The sequence below is a fragment of the Capsella rubella genome, unplaced genomic scaffold (assembly GCF_000375325.1).
Source record: "Capsella rubella cultivar Monte Gargano unplaced genomic scaffold, Caprub1_0 scaffold_6, whole genome shotgun sequence".
In the NCBI taxonomy this organism is placed as follows: domain Eukaryota; kingdom Viridiplantae; phylum Streptophyta; class Magnoliopsida; order Brassicales; family Brassicaceae; genus Capsella; species Capsella rubella.
In genome coordinates this window covers 10,594,908-10,610,542 of record NW_006238918.1, presented here as the reverse complement: position 1 = coordinate 10,610,542, position 15,635 = coordinate 10,594,908, and positions in this window count along the sequence as shown.

The following is a 15,635-nucleotide window of genomic DNA, read 5'->3' as shown; positions in this document are numbered from 1 at the left end:
TATAACCTCCTAATTAGTAGAACACAAAAAATGCACCAACGTTATATCTTTGGACTACCAAATAAACTTTGGCATTTCCCTTACGTGAGATTTTGCTAAGCTTCTTTATTTCTTTATTCTCAGAATAACCAAGGGAATGATTGAAAACAACCTATTCTTTAACTGTAAGTTTGTTTTATCATTGTCACTTCCCTTTTAAAATTGTATATGGTTTTCACATGTCCAAACACTTCAAACTTATTTCGATTTTTGTTATAGCTGAAAGAAATCATCAATATACCAGAAGGGTTTGCTAGACATGATCAAACTCTGCTTATGGAAATCATACCGCAAAAGGTATGTTTACAATGATAATAATTAAGTTACCAAACAATTATATATTCAAACTGTGTGATGTTAATCGTTATATTCTTTTATGCTAGGTAAACGATGTTTTGGTTCTACTTCATATAGTACTAAACAACAACCATCACACTGTTTCATAAGTATATAACTTTAGAACAAGAATTTACAGATGCGTTATTCTCTGTATCTTTAGAAGTTGAGAGTGAATTATTTGGGATATTTTTTTCTTCAACAATAGACAAAAAGCAAAGGCCCATCAAAAAGAAAAAATATAATCCCACGAGAAGGATATTAGCCTAAAGGATACTTAATTCAGATTGTTTACTTAAACTGTTTAATTATATTGGATAGAATAAATTTTAAACTTCTATTATTTTTTAAGTATTATAATTGATTCGGTAAATTTTTTAAATTTAAAATAAAAATAAAAAATACTTTTACTAATATAATGTTTAAACTATCATATTTAAATTTTAAAAAAAATACTTTTACTAATATAAAGTTTAAACTATCATATAATGGGGTTATATGGTAGGACATATTATTATTTTTAATTTAATATATTACTATGTTTTATCCTCTGATAGGACAATTTTTTTACTTATATATATATATATATATATATATATATATATTTTTTTTTTTTTTTTGATTTTATATTATGTTATTAATTTTTTATTTTCTTCAAATATACTTTTCTCATCTTCAAAACATAAGTTTTTGTTTTTTTCCACTAAATCTATATTAATGAAAGTTCTTAAAAATTAGGTTAGCCCTTAAGAATAAATTTTTAAATTTTAAACATCAAAGTAAAATACCAATATATATATATATATATATATATACTTGAGTAATTACACAATTACACTAATTGGTATAGAAAAATGTTATATATCAAAATAAAATGTAAAAACAATTGTCCTGTGGTGTTACATAAAAATTAACTTATTATAAATGTAAAATATCACCAGACGGGGTTATATGGTGGGACGGGTTCAAACCGACATTCATATTAATTCAATGGTATTAAAAGTTAAAGAATCTCCATCAATATAAAATATCAAATCATAAAAATTATATATATATATATATATATATAAAACATAAAATAATAAATTGTCTCGTGGTGTACCACGGAGTAAATTTTCATATATAAATATAAAATCGGAAATATCTATACCGCAAATGATACATTGTTTTTGTTGGACCTCAAATAATAAGCTTAACCAACTCTAATAAGAACAGATTAAATTTTAACCGATTGGAATTTATATAAGAAATACACGTTAAATGATGGACCCGTGGTCTACCACGGGGTAAAATCTAATAGTATAGATATATGGGAATATTATTGTAATGCCACAACGAAACTGTTATGTGAGAAATAATTGAAGGCTACCGAACATAAATTTTGGTTGTTCGGTTGTGATATATGATCGACATAATATTTTTTAATTTGTTTCGGTTAATTGAGATATTCGTTAGTTCACTTTGGTTCTCAGCTAACAGAATATTAAATTTTTTAAAAATAACTTGAATATATCAGATGTCGACTGGTTTTAGAAAACATAAACTAACTAGGTGTTGACCAGATATATACAGTGAGGAAAACAGAAGAGGTGAAGTGCAACACAAGGAACCTGAAGCAGTACAGGGGAAGTAGAAACAACCAAAGAGAACACGTGACATGCACGATATAAGGTAAGAATTCAATGCACTCGTATTACGATATAAAGAGCTTATGCGGTCTTTGGGTTTACCTTATCACAAAATTTATGTTTGTGAAGGTAATTGTATGATATATTGGAAAGATACTGAACTTGAAGAGAGTTGTCGATTTTGTAAGATAGATTTCATCCAACTAAAAACCCCAAGCAGAAAAACTTGCATATCGTCACATGTTTTAATTGCCCATATTTAATAGATTGAAGAAGTTATATCAACCTATTAATACTGCAAAAGATATGATGTGGCACGTAGAACACTCAGTGAATAGCGGAGAAATGTGTCATCCATCTGATGGAGAAGCATGGAAACAATTTAACCATGTATTCCCTAATTTTTTATCTAAGTCAAAAGAAATGTTTATCTCGGGTTATGCACAGATGGTTTTAATCCATTTGGTATGTCAGGACATAATTATTCATTGTGGCATGTAAACATAAACTAACTAGGTGTTGACCTGATATACAGTGAGGAAACAGAAGAGGCGAAGTGCAACACAAAGAACCTGAAGTAGTATAAAAGAGGTAGAAACAACCAAAGACAACACGTGACATGCACGATCTATCTGCCACAATACAAGGAAGTGGATTTGGTGGATGGACAACCATGCATAGCCAAGCAGTGGCGTGTGTCAGGAAGGAAGCAAACTTTAGGAGTCTAGCAATGTAAAAGGAGCTTATGTTGGTCTGCTAGATAAAAGGAGGATTCAGGACAAGGAAAAAGGCTATAAAAGAAGAAGAATAAGCATTTCATTTTAGGGTTAGCGCTTTTAAAGGTTTAGAAAAGTGTTATATGTTTGTAAGAAAATATTAAGTTCTTGAGAGTTACATTGTTGAGTGAAAAAAGAGTGCGTACAGTTGTTGTTGTACTTTAAGTTGGGTAGTTCTAGGATATGGCGAAGTACAAATAACTGGTGGTGAGTATGTAGTTATTTGGTTCAAACATCTTGTATCTAAGATTGTTTGAGAAGTAACTAATCTATTATTGTTTAGTGTTTCTTGTTATTACTTCGTTACTGTCCACGGGTTCTAAAATAACAATTGGTATTCCAGTTAAAAGTCGATCTAAGGTGTAATAATCTCGAACAGGTTAGGTCTTGGAATGGAACCAAATACAAATGGTGTTGGCTCAAGATATGGCTACTGGAAAGTTCGAACGACATAAATCATCAGGGGACAAGGTGAAGATGCATGGACTGCTGTTGAAGAGGGATGGGAACCTTCATACGAGGTGACTGTAGAAGGAGCAAAGACATCTAAACCTAAAGCAAGATGGACAACATATGAGAAAAAGCTGTCCAAATTCAATGCTAGAGCCATGAACGCCATCTTCAGTGGAGTTGATGAAGATGAATTTAAGCTCATTCAAGGTTGCAAGTCAGCTAAACAAGCATCAAATGTTCTCCAACAATCGCATGAAGGAACCTCGAGTGTAGAACGAACGAGTTTAGACAACTGAGCAACTTAGTTTGAGTATCTCAAGATGGAATCTGATGAGTCTTTAGTTAAGTTTAGCTCAAAGATTAGTTCTATAGCTAATAAAGCAGAGGTCTTAAGAAAAACTTATAAGGATCAGAAACTGGTAAAGAAGCTACTTAAATGTCTTCCAGCTAAGTATGGAGCTCATAAAGCTGTCATGAGGGTTGCCGGTAACACCGACTGTATGACATTTGCTGAACGAGTGGGTATCCTGAAATATTTAAAGATGGAAGCTGATGCAGACAAGACAAAGACGTCCAAGACCATTGCCTTCCAAGCTGAACAGGAGACTGATAAGTTTTAAGAAATAAAAGATAATATATCTCTTCTGGCCAGAAATTTTGGCAAGGCATTAAAACGACTAGAAATAAGTCAAACTTCTGATTCATGAAGATAGAACAAGTCAGGAGGAAGGCAATTCAGGTCTGAAAACGACAATGGTGGAAGGAAGAAAGAGATTCAGTGTTTTGTATGTGGTGGTTATGGTCAAATTAAACCTGAGTGTCCTCTAACAAAGAGAAAAAATCAAATGTCAAGAATGTAGGGGAGTGGGGCACACAAAGTTTGAATGCCCAAAGAAGAATAGAGCAAAAGAAAAATCTCTATTGAGCTTCATTGACGCACAATCCATTTGGTATGTCAAGACATAATTATTCATTGTAGCATGTAATCTTGACTCTGTATAATCTGACACATGACATGTGTATGAAACGAGAATTTATGTTTCTATCAGTTTTAGTTCCTGGTCTAAATCATCCGAAGAGAAGTCTGGATATTTTTCTTCAACCATTGATATAAGAGTTGGAAAAATTTATGGTGTTACGGCGTAGCTGCATATGATATTTATACCAAGCAGAACTTTGTATTACGAGCTGTACTTATCTGGACAAGAAGCGATTATCCAGCTTATAGTATGCTTTCGGGGTGGACAACACATGGTCGGTTAGCATGTCCTTATTATTTGGATAAGACATGTGCTTTTCAATTAAAGAATGGTAGATAACAAGTTGTTTTGACTGTCACTAGTGTTTTTTACCGATAAAGTTATCGACGGAACAACTTTAAAAGAAGAAAGGTTGTGAGCGATATTCCAGTTCAATTGTTAACATGTGAAGAAATGTGGAATAGAGTCAATTGTTTGCCAGAAAAAGTTGATTGTGGAGGGGACCATGGGAGACTGCAAGGATATGGTGACACTCACAATTCGCACAAGGAGAGTATTCTTTGGGAAATACCATATTGGAAATATCTTAAACTCCGACACAATCTTGACGTGATGCACATTGAAAAAAACTTTCTTGATAATGTCATCAATACTCTACTTAATGTGCATGGAAAGACGAAAGATAACATCAATCACGACTTGATTTGTATTAGTATTGTAATCGGAAGAACTACATTTAACAAACGATGGAAAGACACTGGTTCCAATTTTCAGGTTACAAGCTGATGGAATAACAACTTTTCTACGGTGGCTCAAAAAATATGTTAAATTTTCTGATGCGTACTCATCTACTCATTCGAAATGTACCGATCTATCTAATGAAAAATTAACAAGGATGAAAAGCCATGACTGTCATGTTTTAATGCAACGACTACTTCCAATTGCGTTTGTTGAGCTAATGGATAAAATAGTACACAAAGTATTATTGGGTAAGTATATAACTTTAATTGGACGTTGAATATATATTATTTCGCTCTTTTTATATTATACTTAAGTTATATTAAAACTTGCTAAAACCATTAGAATAAATTCAATTAAAGATATATTTTATTTGATTATTTTGTAGATGAGATTGTCCACATGATAACCACATGATTACCAATAATCCATTGAAACTAAAAAGTCCAACGTGTGTTGACTATTATTTATCTCCTTTATATATTTAATCTTGTTTTGACTATTCTTTCTCTTCTGTTTTTTGATATATAGGAAAATCTCAAATACTTATTATGATCGAAAGCACTTATATTAGTCTAATAATTTTTAGTTACGTTCATGTAAATAGAATTTGTCTTGTTAACAAAAAATAAGAGATTTATTTTTTAATATAAGGTACAACTTTTCTTTTACGTTGGATTTTTTTTGTATATCAGTTTGATAACTATATATATTTTTTTGTAGGTGTAAGCTTATTTTTACGGGATATATATGCAAAACATTAAGTGTAGATAGTGTTGCAATTTTTACAACAGAACATTTGTATTGTTCTTTGTAATCTATAGAAGATATTTCCACCATCCTTTTTTGATGTCATGGAACATTTACCTATTCATTTGCCACACGAAACTCGACTTGCAGGACCTGTACAATTTAGATGGATGTATCCCTTTGAACGATACATGGGCCATTTAAATAAAAGAAATGAGAAATAAGGCAAAAGTAGAAGGCATAATCATTGAACAATATGTCAATGGAGAATTTTCTGCTTTTGCTACTTATTATTTTGAGCCACATATCAAGACGAAAAAGCTGAATAAAGACCAACATTATGATGGTGATGATCAATATACTCACCAATCTGATTTAATTCCATATATTTTTTGTCAACGAGGGAGAAGTAGCAGTAAATCAAACGAGATATGGTTTCAAGATAAACACTACCATATTGCACATACATATATTCTTTTAAATTGTGAAGAATTAAACCCATAAAAAGGATACGTAAAATATTTACTTTACACTTATATAATTATTGGGGGTTATATAATGATATTTATTCAAACTTTCTATATAGGTTGTTTGATGACTACAAGACTGTTGCTTATCCTGGAATAACAGGAGATGAACTAATTGTACTCAAAGAAAGGGAATTTGCAGGCTGGTTAGAAGAACATGTAAGAAAATATTGTTAATTTGGAGTATATGCAAGTTTTTTAAAAAATTGTAATGTTGTTTATTCTATGAGTTGAAAAAATCAGGTGGAGAACACTTCGAGTGAGAATTCATTTCCAAAATGGTTGCAGACACTTTCCCATGGTTCAATGACAAAAGTTACTTCTTGGGCTATTTATTTTTGTCGTAGCTACAAATTTCACACATACGACCACGGAAAAGACAAAAATAATGCCAATTTTGGAGTTTGTGTGAAAAGTACATCATCTTTAAGTTCAAGTGGAGAACATGATTTTTGAGAGAGTTTTTACAAATTCAGTATCCTGCACCTGTTCATTTAAAAATTGTGGTATTCAAATGTGATTGGTATAATTCAACCGTTGGAGAAGGTGTGCGAATAAATAAGTTTGGGATAATCGACGTTAACAACAAAACCCCCCAAAAAAACAACTATTTAGACGAGTTCAACAAAATTTATTTAAGATAAGAATATATAACAGTTAATTCGAGATAATTTGACATGAATAAAACAAGGTAATAAATATAAGTTTAGAAGGGATTCGGTGTTGGTCTGGCGTGGTTGATGAGTCATATAAGGAGAAAAAAACCAAACTCAAAACAAAAATTGTGGAGGGGGAGGGGGTTTGGTTTAATTTTGATATTAGTTTGGACACTGTCTGATCATTTCTCGGCAACCAACTTCTCTCTCTCTATGCCTTAACGTCATCAAGAAATGACTTCTTCTTCGTCCTCATCCTCCTTTTGCACTCTCTCCTTCCCATTTCTCTTGTTTTCTTCCAATTCTTTGTAGCCTAGCCTCTTTTCTTCCTTCTTCTTCTTTTTCTGCTGCATTAATACAATATCGTCGTCTTTGAAGTTGAAGAAAAAAGACTATGGAGCTGAACCCGACAAAAGAAATATGCTCATCGACGGAATTCGCCACCAGTTGCTACTTCTCCTTCGTCGCCGTTACCGTCTCTTTCCCCTGGCTTCTGCCGTGTCTGGCTGTCTCCTCCTCCTGCTTTTCTCATTTTCCATCCTTTCTCCTCCTCCCTCGATCCATCTAAACCATCTAGTGTCACTGGAACTCAATCCACATCCTGCCACTCCCTTCCGTGTACCTGTACGCAATCTCCTTGATACATTTACGTAAGAGTCTTCACATTTTCAAGACCTATCTCATTCATTATTAATGACTGTGTGTTTTAGGAAAATGGCGAAACTTCGATCGCAAGTTATGGAGCTCGAGATTGTCCAACTTCTACTGCACCTGCAGCAATGCCACTGACTCCTTTCAAGGTAAAGATTCTACATATATATTACTATAAACGAAAGACTGACCTTTGTATGCTATGTGCCGTATCCACAAACAACTCAAAAAAGGGATCAATAGTGGAACGCAATAATTGTGATACTTATTGAAATTTGGAATCTACTTCAATGCAAAATGAAACTGCAGATCCAATTGTTTTCGCTGATTTGGCACAAGTCGAGATAGTGGCGCATCTTCATGGTCAAGCAAAAAATCAAGATGATATTAAAGATGAAGACGAATAGGGATCAAACAACGAAATGGAGGTTCATTTATCGATCTAACAGTTAAAGAGTCTGAATAAATTTCTTTTAAGAATTTCAAGTTTGGTTTTTGTTTGGTTTTGGTATAACGTCTTACTCGTACGTCTGCAATTTTCTTCATTATTTTCTACTTCTTGGTTCCTATTTATAATTACACTTTGTATGTCTGCAATTCTATGGGGTTTTATTTATTTTTCTACTTCTTATTTTCTTTTTTTATTTACACTTCGTACGTCTGCTATTCTAAAGATTTTGCTAAAACAGAGTACAAGTCGGGAAGAGATAAACTAAAACAGAGTACAAGTACACATACACTAAGGAGACAAAAACCTAAAAGGCACACATTTTTTAAGGAGAGTGCCACTTTTTTTGAGGAAAACAATTTATGTTTTACCACATTGGAAATTTGTCACAAAAAATGCCAGAAAAACCTACTTTCCAGCGTCAAAGAAGATGACATTTTTCCCTCGTGTATTTAGCGGGTAACTAAGCGCGTGAAAGAAATGTTTTGTCTTCTTTATTCTTGTGGGGTGTTTTGGCGAACTGATTTGATGAGAATTTAATGTTTTTATGGCTCGTGGACGGATGGTAGGGTTCTGAGTAAAAAGAAGAAGATTCAGAACTGTAAAAAACCTCCAAACAAAAGCAAAATTGGGAAGAAAACAAAACAAATATTTTCTGAATTGTTGAGAAAGCATCAGCAAAGATATTAGCTGAATTGTTGAAAAAGAAACTTGTGAGTTACCTGAGATGGTTTTAGCATAGTTAACGTGAGAATTTCTTATATGAAAGCATGGAAGGCAAAGGAACTTGCAACTGCAGCTGCACGTGGGAATGAGGAAGAGAATAGACGTTTTTGGCAGCTTCTTCTCCTCCATCATTATTTTTGTCATTACTTTTACTTCTTTGTCCAACAAATCCATCTTCCCTGCAAAATATATAGTTGTAGGGGAAAAACTCACTTTCTCGACATTAGCAGGTTCCTTACTAGAGGTAGACCATGGACGATTTGACCTTTCATCCAACACAAAATATCGAGTTAATAAGATAATGACGATAAATATGGTGGTTGATAAAAGTATAAAGTACAAAATATATGCATGATCACTCTTCCTCTTCATCCGGGTTGGGGATGTAATGTTTGTCTTTAAAACCACTCTCATGAATATCCCAAGAGGACTTGTTCATATGAGCCACCAAGTCTGAATATTTAATGTTACTAAACACTCCTTTCTCCTTAAGAGTGTTCAAAACATCATCGACAATTTTGTCTCTCACAGCCAGCATAAAATTTTATTAAAATAATTACTTTTATTTAAATTAAACATTTATTATAAAACATCATATTATATACTATTTTTTTTATTAAAAGGTACATCACATTACATAAAAAAAAATAAGATACTAGATTCTTAACCTTCAGCATAAGTGTATTTTTCCCACAAATGATTAATTAATGCATTTTGAAGTGAGAAATGAGCTTCGTAATCTCTTATTTTTCTGAATCGACCTACAAACTCTTGGAAACGAATATCATCAACTAATGGATTTGTTGACATTTTTTCCTAAGTTTCTTTTATTCTATATATTTATTCTTTTTAAATGAAAAATATGACAACTTTGTCTACTTTGACAACAATTTAGAAAATGAAGAAGACAAAAACTTCAGTTTTTTTTTTCTACGAGAAATATAAACTTTGTCTCATTCCCAATTTACATCAATTTTAAAATATTTATTAGTTGACTAGACATTTGATTGGATACTTGACATTAGAAAATAAATTGTAATTACCAAAAAATTGAGAATTTGCAAATGCATTCTTTGACCTCTTTGACTTGACAACAAAAATCAAAATTTGCAAATCTTTATCAACTTTGACCTCTTTGACATGACAAACAAAATGTACAATTCACAACCCCATTTTAAAATTTGTGCATAATAAATTAAGCATGCATTGGTTACATAATGGAATATTACCGAAAAAGCATACATTGGTCATTGATGTATAGACAAACACCAAATAACATACTTTTACACCTATAAATATTGTTATTGTTAGATTGTTATTGTTAGATTGTTTGCATTCACAACACTAAAAAATACATCTATAAAATGTCTCGCTCAGCTGGATATTCGGTTGAACAAGACAAATTATTATGTGAAGTTTATATGCAAATTTCTCAAGATCCAATTCAAGGTGTCTATCAATCATCAGATCATTTTTGGGAACGTGTGGTCACAAGAAGCTCGCCTACGTCAAGGTATTCAATATCATCCTCCGTCTTGTCCTCATTTTCCTCATTTTCATCTTGGGACTCATATCACTGGTGGATGTGACAATCATCACTCAATTATTGGGGCATTCTATTGCTATTTGTCCTTTACCCTAGCACTTAAAACATTTTATATCTCGAGCTCGTTGAATATTTCTGGAATTACCTTGGTCTGTTGGAGCTTCTTTTGAGGTTGTAGCTGTTGGTTTTATGTTTTATGAGGCAACTCTAGGGACTTGGCCTTATCTACATTTCACGCAGATGAAATATTCTATTGCCTTGGATCGGTTTTTAGATGCTGCTTTATGCTGAATATGTTGTTCAGCCTGAATGGCTAAGTACAGGAGATCTCCAAAAGCATGATATGTTTGTCGTTCGACCTTCCCAGCAATATGATCTTGTAAGCCGTCAAGGAATTGTGCCATTAGCGTCTTTCGAACTCCTCAGTTTCTAGTCAGTTCTAAAGTTGTTCGAATTCCTCAAAATATTTCTTCCACACTTCGGGATCTTAGCACACATAAACGAAACGTTTTCTATAAGTCTCGATAAAAATATGGAGGTACATACCTCTTTCACAAACTGAACTGCATATCATCTCAAGTGGTGATCTGGGCATGTCGATGTCGTCTTCGTCCTGCGACTTCTCTATCCCACCAAGTGAGGGCGCTATCGGTGAGCTGTCCTGCTGCTAACGCAACTTTATTTTGGTCCGAGTAGCCATAGTAATCGAATATATACTCCATTCGATTTTCCCAATCAAGATAGGCCTCTGGGTTAACTCTCCCTGCAAAGATAGGGCAGTGATCTTAACCTCCATGTTTCTTTGTCGCGCAAACTCGTCATCACGCGTTCGGCCTGGATGGAAAGGATCTCTTTTTCTTTGATTTTCATGACGCAAGTTAGGTGGATTGTTTCGTTGTCGAGCTTGGTTCCGTGGCGGATCGTTGTTTAGATCAGGTACATGTCCTTCTCCCTCTCCATGTGGTGGTTGTTCAATACGATTGAGACTGTCGCTCATGGTTTGGAGTTGTGTCTGAATAGCGGCCAGTGCTTGGAGTATGTTAGTGTTATCTCCGTTGTTTGCCATTGAATGGTCTTGTCACACACTTAACAAACACTACAATGGTGAATTTTTTTTTTTGTTAAAAATGAAATAATAGAAACAAACGACTAACAATGGTAAAATGCAATAGAACAGACCCAAACAAACGAGAGATATGAGTGCACAATGTAAAGCAAACAAAGATGAGACGGCATAAAGCAAACACACAGCTTGGCCCATCATGGAGCATGTATCATCCATCTCTGTAGGAATTTTCAAGCAAAGTTCAAGGACAAAGAGTTGACACAACTTGTAAAAAATGCTGTCTATGAGTTTAAAGTGTCAAAATTCAAGGAGCTCTTTCTTCAGATACAGAGTAAGTCGCAACCATGTGGAAAATTCCTAGAGAAAATAGGAATGGCGCATTGGACAAGGGCGTATTTCCAAGGTGAAAGTTACAATCTCATGACAAACAACAAATCGGAGCAACTGAACAAGGCATTAAAAAATAGTAGGGATTCGCACATTATAGAGTTGTTAAGATTTGTGCGTGGAATGTTAACACGTTGGTTTAGTGCCCGAAGAAAGAAGTCGCAGAGAAGAGTTGGACTAGTAACTACGGAGGTTGACAAACAAATGACTCAGACTATGCTAACTATGAGTGCTTCAAGTGTTGGTAAAGTAACAAACTATAGTTATGAAGTTTTTGGGTAGTTCGGGGGACGTGCATGGACACAATATGTTCTAATGAATATGAAGCAGTGTAGTTGCATGCAAACAGTTCGACAAGGTCAAAATTCCATGTGGGCATGATGTGGTAGCTGCGAACAGCATCAACAAGTCATACAATACACTGGTTGGTGAATGGTATAAGACAACAACTTGGGTTTCAACATATGCAGGAGCTATATACCCAGAGTATATTGCATGTGATGTTGAGATCCCATAAGATATCGCAGCAAGAAAACTGATTCCACCAAAATCCAGGAGACCGTCGGGTAGGCCGAAAGAGTTAAGGATTCCTTCTACCGGAGAATTCAAGGTATGTTAATACACGACATATGGTTATTAGCTGGTAGGTAATAAACTGTTTTGAGGATGAATGTTGAAATTTGTAATGCAGAAACAAAAAATGGCAATAATAAGCCAAACAAATTTGGACGTTGCAAAGGGACTGGGCATGATAGGGCAAGTTTCTCAAATCCAATATGAAGATGTTTGTCTGATATTGTCGATGTAGGATTGGGCGTATAAATAGGATTGGAAGTGAAATATTTTGTGTAATTTGGAAGCATTCTGTAGAACTTCCAATTACTTGGATTTATTGTCCCTTATGTGTATTGGTAATTCGGTTTCGAAGGATCTGGGGATCCTATTTTCTGTGGATACGAGGTTGACCTCATCCAAAATGTGTATGTTTTTTGGATGTAGACATTGATAACTACTTGTATGATTTTCAAATGACTTCGGATGTTAACACATTATAGAGTTGTTAGGTTGTCACCATGGATAACGTTTTGTGGACAAAATATCTTATGTATAAAATGCAAAGATAGTGTTAATGTCTTTTTATGGTGCAAATGAAACGTGGTATTATGACATCTGATAGTGGTCAAACTTTGATCAACCTTTTTTGTGGACAAACAATGTTGGATATTAGTTATAAGACTTTACACACAGTCAAAAAGCTGAAATGGAACGAGTCTTGATACATATTGGTCTTGAAATGGAACCACCATACGAATACGAGAGGGACGAGGCTGAGTGCGCCGATCCAAACAGAATAACCCACGAGACTTTGTTTAATAGCCTGCGGAGTTCTCTGACACCACGTAGTGAAGGTGGAATTGATATCGCGATTGTAAATCCGGAAACAATACCTCAGCTGGTGGTAGTATCCATACAATTCCAGTTTTTTTTAGATTCCAATGTATTCAATTGACATTTTTAATCATTCTTAATTGGGGCCGCCAGTCGCTGGACTGCATATCCTAAGACTTATTCTGACAAAAATAGTAAGTTATGTCGTAGAAGAAGGTGTAGGGGAGCTGAAAAATTGGATCCGAACAGAGAAGGAGGGAAAACTTGCAGTAATGTCCCCTGAGACTTTGGCGGTGGTGAGGTTAGACCGGAATTGGGATTTCGTGAGATGGTGCAGACCAATTAGTGATTACTACAACTTTTTCTCTACTTGTTTATATGAAAAAACCCCATATACGTTGTCTGTGAAAAGCTTGCTACTTGCATTCAGAGTTGGCGACCTTAATGAGTCCCTTATAGTTATAGAGACAGTTAAAGATGTGTATCCAGTTGCGGAACTAGCATATTACATGTTGCTTAGCTGCGCAGTGTGTTTAAACACAGCTGATTTATTGGCGTTTAAGAATGAGTATTGCTACGAAAGTCATATAAGAAATGCAGACACGTTGATGTTCCACATCTACATAGTTGGCCAACGCCGCTGTGAGACATTCTCAGAGAAATGGCATTTTTTCGATTTCCCGAAATGATGGGAGCACCATGAAATGCTAGAGGAGACTAATGGCGAGAGATGCAATGATTGTATGTTCTTTTATCTCTCTAGGGATATTGTGCGTATTTCTTGAGTGTAACCAGAAAATGTATGATTCATGTCCTTTGATTGTAATCGTGAAATACCTTCATATTATCTTGGCATTAAATTTTTGAGATACTTGGATTAACATATAGTAATATGTATATGTGGATATGTTGATATGGATAACTCGATCTTGACGATGGAAAGTCAGATTAAATGGACAAAGATTGGTGGATGCTATGTGATTAGGATTACGTTAGATGAAAGTCAAAGAAATGGACACCTAGAAGTCTGTACACTAATAAGCTTCCAAAACGGACAAAGATGCGTGGATGATAAACATATATGTCTTAGTGGAAAACACCAGAGACGTAACATTAATCTCTCTCTATATATTGGTACACTACACCATAAATATTCCCCAAACGAGACTAAAAGCGTGGACAAATCTGTGTACAATGGAGGGAAGTGATTTAAGAAACACCTCGGTCTCGTCTAAAACAACAGACGGGGAAACCAATTCAGTGGTAAGAAGATATGTTGTTATTGTCCATTTAGAACCGTTCATAATTCATATGAGAATACTAATCTTAATAGCTGTATAAATCTTGTAGCTATTGGGAGAAAGAGTGTTTCACATGCCTGCACCTTTGTTGGCAAAGATAGTATCAATCGTTGCGGAGAATGGTGTTGATTAACCGAAAAGCTGGATCAGATGCGGACATAAAGGACTGAATGCTGCACTCTCTGTCGAGACTCTATTTTGAGTTCGTATCGACAAATCTTCTCAATTCATGTGGTGGTCGATGTCACACTCTAAGTAATCGTCCTTTTTGGGAAATGTCTTGCTGCGAAAAACCCACATGCGATATTTGCTGAGATGAATAAAGGTGTTGCTTACAAACATTTGATGGGGGAATGTTACAATACAAGGTATTGGGGAGTTCTTTATGGGATAATGCTTGAGGCAAATGATTCTTATCTCCTACCGCCTGGCAAGTAGAGGCGTGTAGGAATGCCTAAATGCGATTTATGCAGAAGAACTGGACACACCATGAGCAACTGCCCCACAATGCTCGGTGAACGTTTGTTGTTATTTTGTTTGCTTATGAAGTGGATTTATATTATGAACTACTATGTTTCTTGCTATGTTTGTAGTTATAGTTCTTGCTTATGAACTGGTTTCTCTTTCTATTATGAAGTGATATGTTTGTTGGTTTTTAAAGTTACTGTACTATTTTATCGTTATTATGGTCTGTAATGACACATAAAACTGAAGTGCTATGCAACAAATACTACACTTTAATGAGATAATTTAGAAGTATTAACTCTATTAATATCTCATGAACCAATGAGGACTTGTTATAATATTAACTCAATTAAATATGATCAAACACATTAGAATAGGAAAACTCTTACAATAAACAAAGTCAACATCCTAGTAGTTACAGCTGTCCATTGATACTACAATCCACAACTTTTTGATTTCGGTTAAAACATGGATTCAGATAGATGGCTAATTCTCTGTGGCATGTGTATTGTTTTGTAAAAGTTTATTATGACGTTGTACTTTACGAATTATGGTAGATTTATGACTTTGTAAGATATGATGTTGGCTTTTAATAAAAAAAATAAAAATAATCAATTGGTATTTACGTGGGACTATGACAACAAAAAGAGGAGAATAGAGATGTATGAGGTACAGTGCCAGGCTGTATATATATAGAGATCTTATCAGAGAAGCTATACCCTAGCGTATAGGCATGATTATGCGTAAACAACCACTAACAATGATAGAGAATA